Genomic DNA, 22,532 nt, shown 5'->3' on the forward strand with positions numbered 1-22,532 from the left:
CATTGAGCGAGTAGCCTGAATCAGTCCGAGCTGACGCGTCAAAAACGACGCGACACTTCGTAGATTCGCTTTGGGCCTTTAAAATCGGGTGGTGGGGCAGAAAGTTGGCCTTTTCAGGCTTATTGCTCTCTGATAAGTGGTTCAACTGTGCATATTCATTAATAAATTCTACATATTGCGATTTTACATCAGGCTGCCTTCTAAACCGCTGCTCCAAAGAATCAATCCGTTTCCTTGCTAGTCTATACGAGTCACCTAAAACATCTGGTTGATTTTTCAAGGGCAGCGTGACGCAAAATCTGCCATCAGCTAAGCGTCGTGTGTTTTGCTTGAAATGTTCTTCGCACGCCTCCTCTTCTGGGGACAACACTGGTGCAGCTGGCACTTCCTCCAACTCCCAAAACTTACTTAGCTGATCGCGTATTTCCCTACTGAAAGCACAATGCTCAGTTTTTGTTTTACTACTCTTAGTAGTTAACATTGTTTTTCCTACCACTAACCAACCAAATATTGAATTTTGCAATTTAGGCTTATTTTTACCAAGCTTAATTTGTCCATTGCGTATTAAATCCCAAAATATCGCACCGCCTACTAATATGTCTATATCCGCAGGCTTGTACCAACTTGGGTCTGCTAATGTGATATTTTGAGGGATTTCAATATCTGAAATATCCACTTCCTCTGACGGTAAGGGTTTCATTATCTGAGAGAGAATGTAGGCATCAACTCGCGCACAAGGTCCCTTAACACTACTATTACGCGCTTGAATAGTTACCGCGCAGTGTTTTTTGACATCGAACGAAATATCTTTAATACCCGTAATGTTGACATCTATATCCTCACCTTGTATGCCTAACTTCTCCACCAGCGCCTCAGATATAAAATTAGATTGAGACCCACAGTCGAGGTAACAACGAGCCTCATGCATTACATTTGTTTTTTCGTTCTTAACTAAAATAACTGCAGTAGCCATCATGACCTCACTATCGTCGCAGACTGATAACGATATGGGCGCACACACATACTCCTTCTCACCTCCGTCCTTCTGCTTATCCGGCGTCATAGTTTTGTGTAGAAGAGTGTTGTGTTTACGCTTACAAATAACACATGGACTCGCCTTACATTGGTGTGCAAAATGCCCACCACGGAAGCAGTTAATGCACACTTTTAAAGTTTTTATCAATGCATTTCGCTCATCAACTGACATCTGATTTAATTTTTCGCAGTTATAAATTAAATGATCACCGTTACATACACGACATACTCGCGCATTACTTATGTTTGAGTTGCTCGATGTGTTAGAATCGCTCGCCGCGGCAACAAATGATTTTTGCACTTTATCCATTCGTTTATAATTAACTTGCTTATTCTCAGTTTTTTCACTAGTAGTTGTCGCCGAAATCATTTCCAACACATCGGCCCTCTGACGTAAAAACTCATAAAAATTATCCAGAGTAGGATTCTCCGCTAAGCTATTCCTATACTCTTCCCACTTCGTGCAAGTGGCGGTATCTAATTTGCTTGCAAACATAAATATAATAAGTGTGTCCCAGTTATCTGTTTTTTCACCTAAACTATTTAAAGCCCTCAAATGTTTTGACACATGATCAATTAGAAAACGCAAAGACTTATCAGACTCCCTTCCTAACAAAGACACATTAAAAAGTGACTTAAGGTGAGTATGAATCAGCTGGCGCTTGTTATCAAATCTATCGCAAACTAGTTTCCAAGCGGCGGAATAATTAGCCGCCGATATTTCTAATGATTGAATAACAGACGCTGCGCTTCCTAATAAGGATGCTTTTAAATATTGAAATTTACAAATATCACTGAGATTATCATTGTTGTGAACAATCGATATGTAAACATCACGAAACTCTAACCATTTGTTGGTACAACCATCAAAGCTAGGCAGACGTATGGTTGGTAGACGTACACCACCCGCGTCCGCCCCACTGCGGGACGAGCGCGAGTCGTCGTCCGGGCCCCCATCCAGCGAGGAGCGAGGCTCATTAGCCGCGATCAATTCCTGCGCCTGACTAATTGCACAAAAGAATAACTTTTCTGTATTTTCCCGCTCACTAAAATCCTGCTCGCTGGCTGGTTGTCCGTCCGTTTTAACCTTGGACTCACCCACTTCAATGATCGACTGGATCTTATCATATTCCTCAAACAACAAATCCACTTTTCGCAATCTTAATTTAATTTCATTTAAATTTGCCTTAGATACCTGTTTTAATTTCTTAAACTCTTCTAAATAGTTCCTAAATGTAGTTAATCGACCCTTAATCGATGCTCTTTTCGCCTTCAATTCTGTGTCAGACATGTTGTAAACTAATTACGAATATAGGTCAAGCGGTTAAATAAAAGTGCAATAAATACCTGTTATGTACGATTGCCTTATAAGAAACAGCTGTACGTCTCACCGGCTGATAACCAGAACAAAGCACTCGGCGCAGGCGACTGAGGGGCCGGCGCGGGCGCACGGGGCGGGAATCCTGGAATATTCGGCCGTAATACTATAATTTACGTAAAATAAACCTATATGCAATAGCTAAATGCGATAAGAGATGCGATACAGTTAAGGATTATCCGATTATTAACTATAATTTCATAAAATAAATGCAATATTGAGGCACAAATGCAAATGCAGGTACCTATGTCTCGATAACGGTAAATGGCTGATGCAATCAAAAATCGTAATAGTAATTTGTAGTTTTAAAGATCTTTATGTTTATTTTAAAGTAGATAGCAACGTAAACAAGGAAAAATATGCAACTAAATGTGGTTTAACGTTAAAATAATGATTATTTTTTGTTACTAAGTGCTATTACTACTTGCTGATTAAGCGCTTTCAAATATGCTTTAGCTGAATAAATTATGCACTTAATTATATAGAAATGAGACTTGCTCGCACAAATGAAGCTTTACAGGGCTAACACAATATACTAGGTAGGTACTAGGTAGGATAAGGAACGGGCTAACCTCCCTTTTGTTCTAGAAGTCGGCGTCAGCGCACACCACTTTAATTTTCGGCACTTAGGTATCACACTTTCTGGTAGGTATTCCACTCCGCCTCTAGATCCCGGTGGTCATTAGCAGGTCCGTTCTTCTCCCGTAAATACTTGGTATGTAGTTTGCAGATTCGTGCTATGCGTCCACATAGCAACAGTAACACGGTCGCCAAAATGTTCGATGTACTCCTCAATTAAGCTCTTCTGATGAAGAATGAAGGAACTTCAGGATAGTACTAATCTTCTTTTATTTTCTTAACAACTAGATATACATGTAATCGTTTAGGTTTTTTGGAAATCTATACAAGATATGTGCAGCCGCTTCGGCTGTACGGTGCAGTCTAAATGTAGGTACGCGGAACGGGGAGCCGTGACGTATGTGTGTGACGTCATGTGTCGTCAACTGGTCTTCGGCCGAGTAGGTACTTATGTTGCGCCAACACAGGGTGACCATGACTGTAGAAAAGTAAACCTTTACCTAGTTAGTTAGTGCTTCTGGGCATTTTCCGCAAATCGACAACCATTGTGCCTATTTTGCATTAAACCTTTACCTAACAAAAAGTCAAAAAGCAGGAAGAAAGTTTTATTGTTTTACTTAAATTTATACGTTAAGACTAACCCTATACATTTACCAAGCAAGTGTGTAGGGTTGGTCTTACTCACACCTCACCTCTCAAATTAACACATTAAAATGTACCTAAGTAATATTCATAATTGACCAACACAACATACAAGCGCCATGAACAGCTTGTGCAAAATAAATCGAAGACTCCTTAAAGGGCTGACATTGAGTGAGCGGGGAATAAGGGTCGTATTGAGTGAATGTAAATTCTTAATGAACGCGCATCCCTTAGCGTTTGGGGTTACAACGGATTAGGAGGATCGTACACGAGCTGTGGGGCCAGAACAGGTATCTGTTAACTGACTATGAGTTAACCGTATTGCAAAGATATAAAGACCATTTTGCAGTAAGTAAAGAATGTTTCTAATAGTAGAGAAAGCATGGGGAAAAGTTGTTAATTTGATAGTTATATTCTCAATATCGGATCGAAACATGTAGAGCGTTTAATTGACGTGAGTGGTCGATTAAAATAATTTTGATAATGTATCTATGTCAAAAGGTTCTTTAGAGATGTACAATGCCTCTAAATGTGGAAAACTAGCCGATCAAACAATTTAATTAAGAAATAACTTATACCAAATTCAAACCTTTTTTTATGATATAGGAGGCAAACAAGCAGACGGATCACCTGATGGTAAGCGATTGCCGCCGCCCATGGACACCCGCAACACCACAAGAGTTGTTAGTGCGTTGCCGGCCTTTAAGATGGGAGTATTACGGTCTTTTCTTGAAGGTGTAAAGGTAAGTATAGTAATCCTAAGGTATAGTAATCCAAAATACTAATTAATTTTTTAAATTACCTATGGTTTATTGCAAGAAAGGAAATAAATATATTATTAAGTCATAAAATTTCCAAGTTATGAATAGCATCAACAGATACCAATCCAAATTATTCTACAAGGAACATTAATGGCTGCTCTTTCTTACCAAAAACTTTCCATGTTACATTGCCACATTTACGGCCCTTAAGATTAAATTCGGATTGCGACCGCAGCAGCATTACTGCTGACCTTAGCAAACGTCACTGTCAATCTTCTTGAAAAAATGAGAGACGAATAAATACATAAAGTAATGGCAACGACAGTTAAGCTACGAAATTTAACAAGAAAATTGACCGTGAAATCACCTGCATATAGCAGTAACGCTGCAGCAGCAATGCTCCTGCAGTCGCAATGCGAATCTTATACCTTTAAACGAGCAATTCTTGTATATTTATTTATTTATATGTATAATTATATATTTCGGGGATCTCGGGAACCGCTCTAACGATTTCGATGAAAGGGTATAGCCGGGTAAGCATGGCCAAACTGCCCTTAGCGAAAAAAACAATTTCCTTTTACTGGATTATTAACCTATGTATATGTAGTGCTTTCACCAAATATTAAGCCTGAAATGCTTCAGATTTAAAAAAAAAATGCAAAAAAAGAAAAATCATTTTTATTTTATTACAGCTAAAGTAATAATCCGATTTCTTTGTAATTTGGGTATGTTGTATATACAATTAAGGTCGCTTTCTGAAAAAAATAATATTGAATTATCTCTTAAAATAATAGTAAAAAATTGAGATGAAAATTTTCAGAAAAATAAAAAAAATACGTGCGAGATAGCGACAGTTACCAAATTTACATATTTTATGTAGAATTTAATAATGTTTAAGATATATTTTTTTCAAAAATTAAAATCGGGATTAACAGTGTGCTTAACTCGAATTTGTAACATCCCATAATACTCTCTCTTCATACAAGCAAAGCTAAGTAGTCATAAACGAATGAAGTATATTGTGAACGCAGTCTTTACGAATTTGAATTTAGAATGTGACGTATTTTATTCATCAAAGGAACAGACATTTTTCAATCGTTAACGCTCTGTATAAAATTCGTGCCTATTTTCCTGTTCCCGCGCTTTTTTTAGGGTTCCGTAGCCAAATGGCAAAAAACGGAACCCTTATAGATTCGTCATGTCTGTCTGTCTGTCCGTCTGTCCGTCTGTCTGTCCGTCCGTATGTCACAGCCACTTTTCTCCGAAACTATAAGAACTATACTGTTGAAACTTGGTAAGTAGATGTATTCTGTGAACCGCATTAAGATTTTCACATAAAAATAGAAAAAAAACAATAATTTTTTGGGGTTCCCCATACTTCGAACTGAAACTCAAAAATTTTTTTTTCATCAAACCCATACGTGTGGGTATCTATGGATAGGTCTTCAAAAATGATATTGAGGTTTCTAATATCATTTTTTTCTAAACTGAATAGTTTGCGCGAGAGACACTTCCAAAGTGGTAAAATGTGTCCCCCCCCCTGTAACTTCTAAAATAAGAGAATGATAAAACTAAAAAAAATATATGATGTACATTACCATGTAAACTTCCACCGAAAATTGGTTTGAACGAGATCTAGTAAGTAGTTTTTTTTTATACGTCATAAATCGCCTAAATACGGAACCCTTCATGGGCGAGTCCGACTCGCACTTGGCCGCTTTTGAAATGTCTGAATGCCGTTCGCCCTAGCCGCATACAGCCACGGAGTTTAAGGTCCGCGCTCAGCGAAATAAGTCGCGTTCTAAATTCAAATTGCGTTGGGAATATAACTTTCTAGTATAACGTACAAGTTATTTTGTATGAAGAGAAGGTATTATGGGATGTTACAAATTCGAGTTTTTAACACTGTTAATCCCGATTTTAATTTTTGAAAAAAATATATGTTAAACATTATTAAATTCTACATGAAATATGTATATTTGATAACTGTCGCTATCTCGCATGTATTTTTTTTATTTTTCTGAAAATTTTCATCTAAATTTTTTACTATTATTTTAAGAGATAATTCAATATTAATTTTTTCAGAAAGCGACCTTAATTGTATATACAACATACCCAAATTACAAAGAAATCGGATTAGTACTTTGGCTGTAATAAAATAAAAATGATTTTTCTTTTTTTACATTTTTTTTTTAAATCTGAAGCATTTGAGGCTTAATATTTGGTGAAAGCACTACGTATACATAGGTTAATAATCCAGTAAAAGGAAATTGTTTTTTTCGCTAAGGGCAGTTTGGCCATGCTTACCCGGCTATACCCTTTGCTATGTGGGGGTTTTCGGGTGCGAAAAATTTATCTAGCTAGGTTTTAACTCTGGGAAAACGCACATTTTTGAGTTTTCATGTGTTTTCCGAGCAAAGCTAGCTAGGTTTTAACTCTGGGAAAACGCACATTTTTGAGTTTTCATGTGTTTTCCGAGCAAAGCTCGGTCTCCCAGATATTGTAACCTCTATAAGATGATATTCGCATGTCTACAGCCTGTATTACTGTTGCGATATTACTGCTGCGGCATTGGCGAGAGCGCTGTATCTGGTTCTTGATGTATCTGTCATTTCACGGAATATTATAATCGTTCTGTTTCAGTTTCCTTGATAAAATGAACGTCATAATCGCGTTAGTAATGCGGCAGCGATTGTCACTTGTTTTTTCAAGGGCATTGACAGATACAGGGACGTCATCCAGTGCCACCACCGTATAGTAAAGTCGCAAAAGTAATGCGAATGCAGTTAACATCCGACTGTAACCTTTAGTAGCTGTGGTTTCAGTCGGACAGCACAACGCCGCCATTCGCGCCGTGGGACTAATATTTGCATGTTAAACGGTTGTTTGTCTCTGTCTAGGTCTTTCTTTGTTCGCGAATTCTTTGGTTTCGGGAAAAAAGCGGTGCATTGCACCGTCGTTTGTCAATTAGGTTATACTTGTCTTGAGCTGGGACGGTTGAAAGCTTGTGTTAGAAGACTTCTTATTCTTTTATAACCTCTTATATGTGTAGGTTAACGATCCTAATCGAAGTTTAAGTCATCTTTTTACCTTTTTTGGAGAACCAGATAGAATATTTTTACTCTATATAGCAAAATCAAATGTTAACCATCCACGATTTTTGACTACTTCACATATATGAAAGGTTATGGCGGTAGAAAAGACTCAAAGAAGATGCATAGATTGGCATAATGTGGCTTGAGGACATAAAATTCATGATGTCAAGGTCAAAGTTGAGATATTTAATTTATAATCTTCCTATATTTAGGTAGGTACCTACTTGAAATATTTTCAACGAATGTATAAGACTAGATGTACGATTTGAATAATAATCCTTTTATTAAGGTTTGCCAGCTGGTGAAGTACAAAACACTTATTAAATAACAAGTTATAAAATAAGATTGCTTGACAATCCAACCGATTACAAGCAAACATGGCATGCATGTAACTGTTTTTGCTATCGACTATTATAAAATATCGTACATTATGTAACTGTATAAACTGTTTCCTAACACAGTTTTATTCCCAATGTCCGCCGCCTCGTTCGCCGCCGCCCTGCCAATACCAATAAGTAACGACATACATTTCTCCCGAGTAACACTTAACTCGGTGGGGCGGGAACCTTTTATTTTAGTTAATTCTATTGCTGGGCTACGTGAAGAATTACTGCGGCCCTTTGTGTTGCAGTGTTTAGTATAATAAATCCTGTGTATTTTAAACTAGCTTCTGCTTGAAACTTTGACTCATCATCCATCGCCGGGCCTCAAACTATCTCCATACCAAATTTCATCGTAATCAGTCCAACGGTTTAGGAGTGAAGATATAGAATGAACTTAACTTTAAGTTAATTAAATAAGATAAGATATAATATCATAGGGATTATTAAAAAATATCAACGAAGAAAAGTCACAATAGCAGTAACAAAACCATGACTAATTATATTCTTAAATAATATTATTTCGCTAGGACTTCGCAAATTTTAAAATATTTCAGAACTTATTACTTTCTACATTCGTATGTGTAAGACAACATTTTCTTAAACAGCCTCTCACAAAAGAATGCATGTTAAAACAATCGACCTCCCCCCCCCAATAAGGCGAGAGGTAAAATATTGATAGAATAAAGCATTTTCCCTCCCAGTATTTGCAAAGGTATAAGGTATTTGAAGAGTGCCTTACGTAAGGCACTCTTCAAACTTTTACAAGAATTCGCCACAAAATCCACAAATGCCGTGGCTGAGGCAGTTTTTGCCGATTTTCCGTTGTTTGAACGGGGCCAGGAAAAATGTCCGGAATGGCTGTCGGAATTATTGCATGGTAATGTTCGATTTTGCTACGTTTTCTTTTACGTTGCGATGTGAGCTAAAGGAATATGTCGAATTTAAGCTTAAATATTTGGTTACAAAGCATTATGAAATAATCTTATCATGGATATGTCACCATAAAATTGTAAACACTCGTCAGATTATAATCTCGCTAGTTACATTATAAACTGACGGTAGGGAGATTATAATCTAACCTAACCTAACCTACGTTAGATTATAAACTAACGGGTTCACAATCTTACGGTGACAGATATAAAGCCTGACCAGGAATAATTATATGATCATGCGCCATGTTGCGGAATTTCACTGGAACAATTTTTTTCATACTATAAGTGAGAAAGAAAGCGGCTCTTTCTAATCAAAGGAATGGAAAAGAGACTTCCGCTAATATTATTAGTTACAAGTTGTTATGCAATCGGCCCCAAGTTGAATATACCGGATGATTTTGTTATGTTTGACCATACTCGGAGGGGTGAATACGAAGGTTATATTGAACAACTTTTACTATGGAGCCAGTCCCGAAATCGCGAAAATATCTGCTGTTCCATACAAAACATAATATGTAGGATTCTCTGAAATGTATCAGTATACCATTTTCTATGCGTTTATTGGGGTTGGTGCTAGAGTAAAAGTTGTTCTGTATGATATACCTCACCTCAAAGTATCGTCAGTCATAACAAAATCACTATGTTCCTATTCAGCTTATGCCCCATTCCATCTAGTAGTTAATGAATAACTGTGTTCTTAACTTTAAACATGAACTTAAAAATTGTTTTAAAATTTTAATTCACAATCACATTTTTTTTACAAAATTCCCTTGAACAAATTACGTTTTTAAAACTATTGTATTAAAAAGTCTCCGAACACTTTCCCGGGCGTTGAATAAATAAACTCCAGTAACAAGTTTTTTTCTCAGCTAATGAAAATTTGATATTTCGCAATGGCAGCCCCCCGTTGTGACCGGAGTCAGAGGAGACACACAGTTTTAAACATTTTCGAGCAATTTTAATTTAATATCGTACACTAATCTAAAAACCAATTAAAACAAGTCACTTGGAATGAGAATTTCCACGAAATTATCAGTTTAAAAAATCTCTATAATAATGATAAAAACATCGGCAAGTTTTTTTAAGGTTTTACTGTGTTTTCCCTAAACTACATTGGCATTACTTTTCTCAATTTTTGTATATTTTTTGATACATTTTTGTCAATATTCCAATCTTAATAATAGACGTACCTATCTGCTAGCACAAAAATAAATTTCTTATTAGTTTTTTTTTTTTAATAAAACCAAACCGACTATCAAAAAATAATGTCTTTACCTAAAACGTAAATATCTCAAATGCAATTTATATCAACCAATAATTTACAAAGTAACCCGTAACCCTTTTTCAAAGAGCCCTTAACTTAAAAAGCCTTGGAGACCTCCTTAATAAACGATAGGGAAATCAGGGCTCCAATATATCAGCAGGGCTCTATGCGGGAATAAGAAGCCCATACCAACCCATACCTCGTAAATTATCATTGATAAGAACTAGAGATTTATGATACGGTCACCATTACGCAGAACTAGGTAAAATTTTGGTCCTGCGTTATTGGGTCAATATTTTTTTTTACTATGAGATAGACAGAGAAACGGACTAATTTTCATACTTTATTCTTATAAATATTGCTTATGACTGGCTCCTGCGGTTGAGAGGAGAGGACGCACAGGGCAATTTTTTATTGTATCAACCAATTCGGGGCTTTGTCGGTCACATTATATCTACTATCCTACAAAATACTTATCCATCTCTACTACGTATTATTCTTAAAATTAAACATTGAAAACTTACACTACGCATCATTTCCATCTTCACCACATGGATGGTTATCAGTAGATATAAAACTGTCGCCCATGGTATTTTCAGATCGATACGACCTTCAAACCTTCAAGAAGCGTAATCCCATCTTAAAGGCCGCGGCAACGCACTTACAACCCTTCAGGTCTTCATAGGCAACGGTTGCTTACCATCAGCCGATTTGTCTGCTCATTTGCCTCCTACGAAAACTTACTTAACACAAAGGATCTAGGATATTTCACACTTGAACCGCTCCCCGTCCGTTACAGCTCTCCGTCACCGTTCAAGCGCCCTATTTCTAACACTAAATAATTCATAACCTTGAAGCCTTGCTAAGCATACCCGTCGGCGGAATCCGGCTCTTACTTAGCTTTAAAGTAACGAAATGAGGCAAATTGTGGTAAATGATCTTACGGTACAAGATAATAATATATAACACTGAATTATGGCTGAACCAGCGAGGCGCGCCGTTGTTAGTGCAAGATGATTACGCAAAGCAGTGCCAGGATACTGTAAAACGACACCATTAGAATTTGAGTCGTTTGAGAATGATCTGCTATTTAAAGATCAAATGTGTATAGTAACTACGTCTGTTTATATCTAGTAAGAGCTAATATGCTTGTCTTTATGAAAGTGTAGAATTTCCAAATCACATTTGCCATTTTTCTTAGCAGAAGGATGTTTTTTGGTAGACCAGCCAAACTTGTGAAGAAATCTACAAATTATCGAGAAGAGTCCTACATTAAGGATGACTCACGTATAGGGTTTGCACGACGGATCCGAAATGTATGGGAATATCCGCGGATCCGGATAATTTCATACATTTCGGATCCGGATTGCAAACCCTACTCACGTACTCACGTTAGAACAGGCCGTATAAACGGGCCGTGTCCGGGCCGGAGATTCCGGCGCTTGTTTTTCTATGACAGGTGATCACGTGATGCTTTCCATAGAAAATGAAGCTCCGGAAACTCCGGCCCGGACATGGACCGGTCTAACGTTAGTCATCCTTTAAAGTCTAATATTTATACTCTATTTTTGCTTTATTGCTTTAAATGAACAATGTGCCAATTGAATTAATTTGATTTGGACTATAAAGAAAATTAATAGTAATTTTCCTGCTAGAACCATCAAATCAATCAATATCGCGATAAGCGAATATCTTCAAAATACATGAATCGTCAAACATTTTGCACACCTTTCGAATCTTGGTACAAAAAACATTTTCCTTTAAGCTTTGTCGATTACGTCGTTCTAGTTCCAAGAGTATGCGACATTCCCAGTCTTCGTAACTCTTAAGCTTAAACTACAAAGGTTAAAGAAACCATACATTAGAAGTCTCAGTTGAAACATAAAATAAGCTCAATGTCGCTTCAAGAGATAATTCTAAATTGTGTTGGAGCTTTTGAAGAAAGAAGACAAGAGATTTTATCTACTTTGGCACTTTCTTTTTTAATTTTTTTTCTTTATGAAATTGTGTGTGCATTTACAAATTAAAAGTATAAACAAACGAACGTTTTGAATTTTATTTCTTAGATCCACTCAGAACTTGATTCAGATTTTTATAAATTTTTTATACAATTTGAATGGTTTTGATAGTTCAAAACCATTAAAAACCATTCATGATCGTATCAAAACTAGTGTTTTGATGCGATCATGAAAATCGCTTACGCTGATCGGTGCGTGACAAAATAAGTGAAAGTGGTGAGTCGTGAGATGCGTGTCATATCACCGAGACGAGGTCAAGGTTGTGTCGAAACCAGTTCAGAACCAGAACAAATTGGTAAATTAGAATCGACCTCCATACTGATTTAGATATTGATTGGCACTACACGCAGTTGTTGCTATGTAAAGATCCCTACTAACTAAATCATCAATTTAAATGCTTCAGCTTTCCAATTCAGCGGAACATTAACATATACCCTTCCCAAATCTTCATCTTTCAAAACCTTCGCGAATTTTGGACCCAACTGGCTCATTTCAACTTCTTTATTCAATTAAAGCGATACAAAAATTACAACGGGCCCGTGAATCACTCTAAACGGCCCTGGGTATTATTTATTTATGTAAAATAGGCTTAAGCACGTACTTAAACGTTTGAACGAAAAAGGTATCATGATAGTTACGAACTGGTAGGTTTTGTGCTGTATTTTTTTAGGATGTGACGCAGTCTTGTACCCATTCTGAGCGTGGAAACTGAATGGGTGTAATAATTTGAAAGTGGTTTAGGTTAGTAATGTAGGATAAAGGATTTTTTGGTAGGAGATTGATCTTTTATTTAGGATTTAGAACATTCTCAAGCACTTACACGTGTATTTCTGAACATTACATTACATTGTAATTTGTAATATGCCTATTTGAATAAACTATCTTTTATCTTATTTTATCTTAACACCATCATTGTAATCCTGCCAGGATTGAGGAGGATGAGGGATATCAGACTAAGACCGATCCGAATGCTTCCAGAAAAGAATATAATCTTATCCTAAAGGCCGGCAACGCACTTGCAAACCCTCGGGCATTGCAGATGTTTATGGGTAACAGTGATTGCTTACCATGTGAGTGAAATGCACACCAATGACCAAGACGGTCGACAATATCAAAACCAGTTACAATCCATAACAAATTGTTAAATTAGAAACAAAATTTCATGGATTGCTGTACAGCAGGGATCGGAACCGGTTTTTTGCAAAAACTTCGAATAAACCATAATTTCGAAATATTGTTTACTTACTCGAAATGTAAGACTTAGTTGTGTGTTAAGGTAACGACTTCGTATTATTAGATTGCCCAATTAGAAATGAAATAATTAGCAAAGAACGAAAAAATACAGTTTTCGTTCCCATACAAATAATACCGGTATCCGATCCCTGCTGTACAGATGGTAAATAAAAGTGATCATGCAATTTTGCGGCTGAGTGTCCAATATCCACATCAGTCTCGGCACACTTCGCATTTCAGCATTTAAGCGTAAGACTAATTAAGAATCACACTAGATGTGCGAGAAATTCTAAGCGCCCTCCAAAGAACACAACAGAGGTGAGCAGAGGTGTTCTCGTCACAGGAACAACATAAAGCATAACTTCAACTCGTAGCCGTGGAAGTTGAGCTACTAACGCGGTTTACTTCTAATGATTGCATTACGGAGCTCCTCAGGGGATCCACCTGTGCCGAGTTGTGGGTGTGGTGCGATTGTTGAGTGACGGGCGATTTTCGATGTTTTATGTAAGGGCTCGGCCACAACATTGCGCGACTGGCGGCGGCAACCATAGGTTGGAGCGAGACACAATGATCGGATATTTCGTTCCCACTAGTTTATAGCTCCCACTGCCACCGCAGCTGGTCACGCAATGTTATGGTCGAGCCGTAAGATACTGAATATACTGATAGTTATGCAAATTCTAACGCGGTTTACTTCTAATAATTGCATTATGGAGCTCCTCTGGGAATCTACTTGTGCTGAGTTGTTATGGCGTGGCGTTTTGACGTTTTTGTGATAGGTACCTATTGTTTTCTTCAAAAGAACCACATACTATCCTTGAGGTTTGAAATATATTTTTAACCCAGTGTCATAACAAATCATTCGCCACTTAGCAAACATCTTTTTAATGCAGGGAATACAGACAGTCACCAATGCCGAGGTTGCATAGAGACAGAAGTCACCTTCTCATGTTTCTTTCTTTACAGGGCAAAACCTGTCGTATCTCCGAACTATCTCCCCGAGGTCCTTCTCAACATCAAGGTTTGATATGATTCCTTGAGGAGTTGAGCTGGTAGGACTAGCCTGCTCCCAATCACCTTCATTCACCCATATACAACACAAAACAATAGATATTTAACCAACTCGAAAATGTGACCGTTAGATAATTAAGCAATAAGCATTTTGTTCAAGCCAAGTTCAATTTTTGAAAAAACTAGTCGCTTATAACTCACGCACCCTAAACCTGAGTTCATTGTCATGTTACGTGAATCTATCTGTATTCGTCAGGCCGAAGGTCCCATACTTAAGTAAGCAAGGCGTGCCGACATTAGCTTCAGCCTGAGTACCTACCTGTGTTATAAGATAGGGAACTTGGTGTGGCGTTTTGAAGAAAGTCTTTTCTTATTAGCCACTTTGTGTTTATTTTTCCCTGAATTGTACATTTAAAATTTGTCGCATAGATAGATAAAGATAAAAGATTTTTATTCGTGACGATCAAAAACATGAACGAACATGTACAGACAACAACAACAGCAAGAAAATAAGAAATGCATGTTATTATGGCTGTTTGTGAAACCTATGTAGGTATGTTAATAATTGTAAAGTACTCCTAACGCAACAAGCGATACTTTATAAAACCAAGCATTATGAAAATATAATTATTCGTATTGAATCAAATCTATGGGAAAGGAAACTGATAATCGCAACGTTGTTGATCAACTAACATTAGCACCAGACACAGATTTATCTTAAATAGGTACTTAATGTTTCAATTTCATGTCAAAATTTTTATGAAATTTAAGCATGCCGTTTTAAAATGTGAGCGTAACTTGGATTGTATGGGCGGCTTTTTGGCGGCAGGTTCATGTAACTCCTAAGTTTACTTAAGCTATCACTGCCAAATAAGCCACGACACAAACACCCTTCAAAGGCCCTCCATATGACGTCATACATTTCTCCTTATTCGGTTAAAAGGCCATAAACAAGTTTCCCTGTCGCCATGTGACGTCACAGGATTGCTCATCCGCCATTCCGTTTCGTTTCAGGCAAGTTTCAGGTTTGAGAGCGATGCGTCATGTCATGTTTGGAAGGTCAAACGTAGTTTTTACCCAACGCAGGAGGGTTAAAATATGTTTTTTTGTAGCTACATACGCTAGGATGATGAAGTGTAGGATTTTCAAAGATCTACTCGTACACTCTAATGTTTGAGGTTTCTCAGGAAATTCTCTAAGAACTTACTTAAAACACAAGTTTTTATAGGTCTTTAGAGATGTCGTTTTTTTGTGACACCTCTTATCGTATGTAAGAAATGAATTTGCCACCGACTGCTATGCACAATATTACAAATCCAAAATAGGTAATTATCCCTACGGAGTAACTTGCTCTTTAATAATAGAACAATATCTGGGTGACCGAGCTTCGCTCGGAAAACATATAAAAACTCGATAATGCGCGTTTTCCCAGAGATAAGACCTAGCTAGATCGATTTTTCGCCCCCGAAAATCCCCATATAGCAAATTTCATCGAAATCGTTAGAGCCGTTTCCGAGATCCCCGAAATATATATATAAATAAACAAGAATTGCTCGTTTAAAGGTATTAGATTAGATAGATTAGATTAACAACTGGCAAATAAAAGAAAATTAGAAAGCTTGTTACTTTCAGGTACCTACTAAGTTTTTGCTCTAACTTTATCTGTGTTTAATGATGATGATGATTGATAAAAACTTCAATAAAAATGTACATACCAAATTTCATCTACTTTAATAGTTTCAACGGCTTAAACATGAAGAGATAGCAGACAAACAGACGTACAGGCCCAGATATTTATTTTCGCATTTATAATATTAGTAGGGATTGGGTAGCCTTAAGATATAAATTTTATAATCGCTCTTTTAGATTTTAAATAAATTTATATCAATCTACTAAAATAACTTTTACAAAATCATAGACTCTTCGCTTAATTTCTTCAAATTTATTAGACTTTCTTCTCATTTATTTTGTCCTTTTTTTGAGTCTGAATCTAACTAGAAAGACGTGTCTGATTATAAAGTTAGGCTGAGTGCTTCATTACAATAATGTCCATAATTAGAAACTTTCAAATGTCAAAATATTGAGACAAGACTCATTGTGGATTCAAAGTGGGAGCGCCAAGTTTGAGGACTCGCCAAGTTCGACCGGGCGATTTAGCATATCTCCCGGCTACTTTATGTACGTCACATCTTTTGAACGTCTTTATTGAAATATGAACTTTATTGTGAACTAAGCAAAGTTCCTTTTTCAATGTTGTAACGTGTGAGTTAAGAGATATTGCGATAAAGACACTCAAAGCTAACGCGCCTTCAGAACCTAATTTAAAAATAAACTTGCACGTCACAGTGATATAAATATTAAAATTAGCATTTCTTATGCAAAGATTTATTTGTTCAACATAGGTATGTTACAAGAGGTCTTCGTGGAATAATCAATCTACTTAATAACTATAAAAACACAATTTAAACAAATAATGCTATTTTGAATAAGTATGAAACTGCTCACAGATTTCTGTATATCGTTAATTAACTATAAAAACACAATTTAAGCAAATAATGCTATTTTGAATAAGTATGAAACTGCTCACAGATTTCTGGATTTTGGAAAACGTTTGTTTAATAATCTTATATTCAAGCTATATTTGTAAAACAGACACACTTTATTTACCGATGAAAATAATCTGTCTCAAGTAACATACTATACAAAATATATGCGCGGAACAGCGATAAAACTTATTCTTTGGCATAACTTGGCCACGTTTTTAAAAGCCATTTAAAGCATGGACAGAGCGACAAGCTCGGAACTAATGTACTAAGCCACTGAGAAGTTTTAACGACCTTTACTTACAGCTAATGTTCCTTACAGAATGTACTGGGAAATGTACAGCCAGCATACCTCTCTGCTATCGGGAAAGTTGGGGAATACTTTCATTTATTTAACTTTATTTTAGGTGGAGTGCATTTGGCTTGAGATGGCAAGTTTGGTTCACTTGGATTTTGGAAGTTTTTACATTTTATTTGCGAAGTTATTCAAGGCTTTGTTTGAATTCTGATTACAGCTTACATGGTTGTTATCAGTGATTCAAGTCCTGGAAAGGGAATTTATTTTTGTAGTCGTCACAAATGTTAAGTATTTATCTATACTTAACTGTCTATTATATATATACCCATAACACAAGCCTCATCGAAACTTACCTGCCGAGCTAGGTCTATATGTTTAAGATTGTCCCATAATATTTTTTGTAAGAAAGACCAAAACGGAGATGGAGACAGAGACCAAACGGCGGGAAAGAGGAGAGGTCTTTGCCCAGCAGTGGGACACGCTAATAGGCTATGAAAAAATATATGTTAAATGTTGTCTAGAAAAAATATAGTAGCGGCAATTAATATTTAACAGACATAAAACCTTTATTATGAATTACACTATAAATATTTAAGTCTCCGAAATCACTCTAGTTTCTTAACTTTTACGAGCCGCTTTGAGTGTGTTCTTTAATTAAAAGTGTTGTTTGAGATGTTTCTTAGAAAGATTTTAATTCACTAGATGGCGCTGTCTTAATTTCACCGGCGTCTTTTAATAACAAAGGTTCTTAACCATTGATCATTTCCATTACATTTAAAACGGTCGAGCCGCCAGTCCCTCCAATAACATGCAATAACAAGGCTATATCCTTGAATCCTAAGTAATTGGCTGCCTTTGCCTATGAGTCACACATCTCATAGTGATTCATGCAAAGTGATTGCTTCTTGACCAATAGGCACTGAACTATTTAGGTCGATTCTAAAGATTCCATACTCGGAGAAAGTACCTATTATAATGATCGATTTTGTTCCAATATGGTATATAGCCTTTTATTTAGCCAACTTTTTAATAAAATTATACTTCGTGTCTTGTATCAGATATTATTGCAGAAAAGACAAGATTAGACTTTATATTTTTGGGACAAGATTATTATATTGACATGATTTTGTTGTATTGCGTTAGAAAATCAAGCTTTATCCGTAAATCGCCAACTAAAAGTAATTTAAATATCATGTCCAATTCTTTCACTATTCAGGCTATCAGACTTTGGAACATTCTCCCACTCCCTATCAGACAAGCGCAGACCAAATTGACATTTAAGCGCATGCTGCGCAAGTATTTCCTTGACAAACTTTCCTCTTTGTCAACTTAATGATTCACACTAGGTGTTTATATATGTATGGTATATATGTAGGTTTATTTGCATTAAGTATATGTGTAAGTTTATCAATATAGTTTATATTCATAATGATATAGTCATGTTTCCAAATTAATTTACTCTAAAAGACACTGCACCTACTTAATGTTTCTGGTTTGACCCATTGGTTGACTGGTAGAGAATGCCTGGCATTAAGCCCGCCATTTGTACCTTCATGTATTGTGCAATAAAGATTAAAATAAATAAATAAATAAATAAATAAATAAATAAATAAATATGTGAACATCAGTCAGTGCAATAGTAGCAGAAAGTATGACGTGTCTAAACTATATGCCAACATTTGATAGTTTTACAATATAATCATACATGTGTGTGTGTGCAAATGTGTCGTTTCCAAGCAAAAAGTCTTACTTTGTCGCTAGCCATAAGGACGCTTTGACAGGTTATTCGTATAAAGATACAAGTAAATCTCATCCATATCGTAAGCGACAAAGTGGGACATTTGACTAGACTTCGACACAAATTGTTTTAGGATTCCCTTTGTTACACTATGTTGGTACAGTATTGTAGTGTGTTACTACAGGAATTCGATTCTAATTTTTCAGTTTCTTACGGATATGATCTGGTTTTGACACAATCTTAGACGGTCGTCTTAGCGATTGGCGCCGCGCAACTCACGCACGACTTTCACTTCATTTCGCATGCACCAATCAGTGTGAACGATCTTCAATACGTGTCAAAATAAGATCAAAACCGTAATAAGACATTAAATAAGACATTAAATTGGAAACGGCTTCCAGTCAAAACTCTCAAAATTAAGATTTTCCTATTTTCCGCAGTCTTCAGCACAAATTCACAATTAACTGATCCTGCCACTTTTCCATCGCTTCACTTTTTCATTCGTCAAACCAACCCACCGTGAAACTACCTGACTCTAATTTCAGCCCGGCATTTGCATAAGGACTATCGAAGTCCCTAAGCCTCAAGATGGGGAGATTATAAAACGCTGAGACTGGCTGTTTTAATTTTATCTCGAGTATCCTTCCGGACTTTACTCAGTGACGGGAAAGTGCTATTTTACGTCAAATTAGAAAATTTTGAGGTGTTTAATAATATTAAACACCATAGTTTGATTGAGACTTGAGTCGAGAGTTGGTGCGGCATTTTCTTTTTAGAAGTCGTAGTTATTAAGGTTTTTTGGTCGTAATGCTGACTCACTCAATTTTTGGAAATCGCTCTTATCCATCCAACTTATGGTGACGCCAAAAGAACTAATGATTAATTTATTAATGATTAATCTTAGAGGATAACCAAACGGACCGGCGTTCCCCTCTATCGAATATGGGCGGCCAATGGTCATACACAATGTATGTATGCTGCCCTCCTAAGGTAAAAGGCCGTATTTTCATATAGTGTTCTTTGAAAATACGGCCTTTTACCTTAGGAGGGCAGTATGGACGGACGTTTATTTAACATGGCTGACATTTTTGCGTTACGTATACATTTGACGTTCCGCTCCCCCGCAAAAATCGACAGACTTTTTTGTACAATTAACTATGATTTATGTCAAATAATCATATTCGCGTTAAAATGTAAGTATTTTCCTTATTATTGGATTGAATCTCTATTCTTGCAACAGGATATAATACTGAAGACTGTAATTCAAAATACTGAAGATGTACACACTCGCCATCTGTTATTTCATGATGGGATACGCTGTCGGATGTAGGTCGAGTGTAACCGAAATAAAATAAATGTATTTCGTGGTGCGGTTAATGGATATAAGCATTGCGTTACGTGTGGTTTAAATGATTTATAAGGGGTAAAATTATAAAACGGGACTTAATCGCGTATATAATTAAGTTAAAAAAATTTACCTCCGACGTTTCGAGGACGGCATTGTCCGCGTGGTATAGGTAGATAGAACTATGCCAAAATGAGACAACAAATTACGTTAAATTATATTTCAACGTATATACAGGGTGCTTCCTGTAACAGGAGCAATAAATTAAACTAAAGGCTGTACTCCTCAAACTGACCAACATTTGTTCAGCAACTTTTGAAAATAACTCATGTTTTGATTTTTATTACACTTTAAAGTTTATTCTAAGACGCAATGTATTGCAAATTTTGTTATGTTTAAGCGTGACAAGCAACGTCAAACACACTGATGTCAGCGTACATTGAAGGCAATATTTATTTTGTATGAAAAAGAGGAAGTCTAAAGGATTCATAATTTTTAAAAGTTGCTGAACAAATGTTGGTCAGTTTGAGGAGTACAGCCTTTAGTTTAATTTATTGCTCCTGTTACAGGAAGCAGCCTGTATATATGAATAACAAGGGTCTAACTTTTTTATCAGTCAAAACTTTTGTCACAGTATAACTTATGACCTGACTAAGGGTCACTTGCACCATTCACTAACCCAGGGTTAACCAGTTAAACCTGGAGTTAATATGGTTACCAGTACAATTTGTTACTGGGTTAACGCCAACGGTTTAACCGCTTGATCTCGGGTTAGTGGAATGGTGCAAGTGGCCCTAATGCTAACTGGCGCGGACGCGTGCGTCGGATTTTCCGTGTACTTAGTACAATGTTGGCACCCGTGTGCATGCAGCCGTTTCGTGCACCCGCGCCAGCTAGCGGACGCTTTAGAACTAAGTCGCAGAAAATCGTCTAGTCATTCCAATTTTAATGACTAAAACCGCTAAATCCTTTTAAGTCCGACGTGACCACGCGACTAAATTGCAGTCCAATCGATTACTTCAATTGTCAGTGTAATTCCCATTTAACCGACGTAGCGATTAAAAGAGTAAAAAGCTATTTAAGTCGCTAGTCCGCGAAATTCGATTATCGGTTAGCGAGGCTGATGAGAATTAACTTTTTATAGACTTTTTGTGCTGACTGTACCAATAGGGTATTTAGTTGAATCCCATTTTCTTGTCAATCGTTTGGTTACGCTCCTCTGGGTCCGGGTAAAAATACATTTTTGGTAGTTATCAATGCCGTTTTCATATTGGGTCATCCAGTGAGAATGTATGCTTCTAATGCAAGCCACATTAAGTAAGTATATTATGCTTATTTGCCATCTTAATTTTGCCAACCTTCTAAAACTAGGTACTCTTATAGTCAAAAATATATATACAAAACTCACGAACGCAACAAATAAATCTCACATATCCCACTTTTCCTCATTAAACTCATATACGGGTAAAAGAGGTATACGGATGTGGCTGGCCTTCATATTGGGGCCCGTTTCCCACAGAAATTAGTGTTTATTGCGAGTTCATACATTTAAGACTCTTTAGTTACATTCATGCAATGGGATTGGGCCCCAGAGCGACGGATCTTTGTACACTCCTAGTAGTGATGTGATGATACTGAGAATAACTCCTCAGGTTGAAGTACGGTAGACGGACTTATAAAAAATACTTGATAAAAATGCTACAAATGTTACTTTATTTTATTTAGCGTTTGGAAATCTAAAATTATTGGCAAAAACACGTAGTAAAAAAAATATCTTCCTATCGGAATGAAAAAAAATACCCAAAAATATTTCTATCAATTGTAATCCTCGGCGCATCACTATTTCTAAGCTACAATACGCTTGTCTCTCCTTGTTTTACTTGCCTGCAATACCCGATAGTGTTCGGACAAAACAAAATGAGATCCGCTTATCCTTTACTTCTGCCCTGTGCTGTTGTGTGCGGAGACTTCATTGGGATTCAGAGCTTTAGGTCGGTTCAATGTAAAATGGACATAGACTTAGGAAGCTAGGTTTCCTAACAAGATTATAGAGACGCTGGTTAAATTTAAATAGGAGTATAGGTGCATCCACACCGCAGTTGACTTTTGCGGAGCAGCTATGTGCAACACGGTAGGTAACATTACGTAACTTACCTAGTTACTGTTGCACAGTGTTCCTCCACAGTTGCTCCACAAAAGTTAACCGCGATGTGGATGCACCTTATGAAAGAGCGTATACGTTACAATGTTTATATTTCTCGAATTAATAATATGTAT

At 36.7% G+C, this 22,532-nt stretch overlaps 1 protein-coding gene and 1 long non-coding RNA gene across 9 annotated transcripts in view; both read right to left on the reverse strand.

Moving 5' to 3' along the window:
* LOC134652424 (uncharacterized) overlaps positions 1–6,045 on the reverse strand; it is an 80,108-nt gene extending 74,063 nt beyond the window's left edge. The window contains exon 1 of the long non-coding RNA XR_010097181.1: positions 5,787–6,045. This is a non-coding gene — a long non-coding RNA (uncharacterized LOC134652424). The remainder of the gene's footprint in view (positions 1–5,786) is intronic.
* Positions 1–22,532, reverse strand: part of LOC134652179 (CUGBP Elav-like family member 4) — an 849,854-nt gene that overhangs the window by 633,619 nt on the left and 193,703 nt on the right. The window lies entirely within an intron of this gene.

Source organism: Cydia amplana, chromosome 1 (assembly GCF_948474715.1).
Source record: "Cydia amplana chromosome 1, ilCydAmpl1.1, whole genome shotgun sequence".
NCBI lineage: Eukaryota > Metazoa > Arthropoda > Insecta > Lepidoptera > Tortricidae > Cydia > Cydia amplana.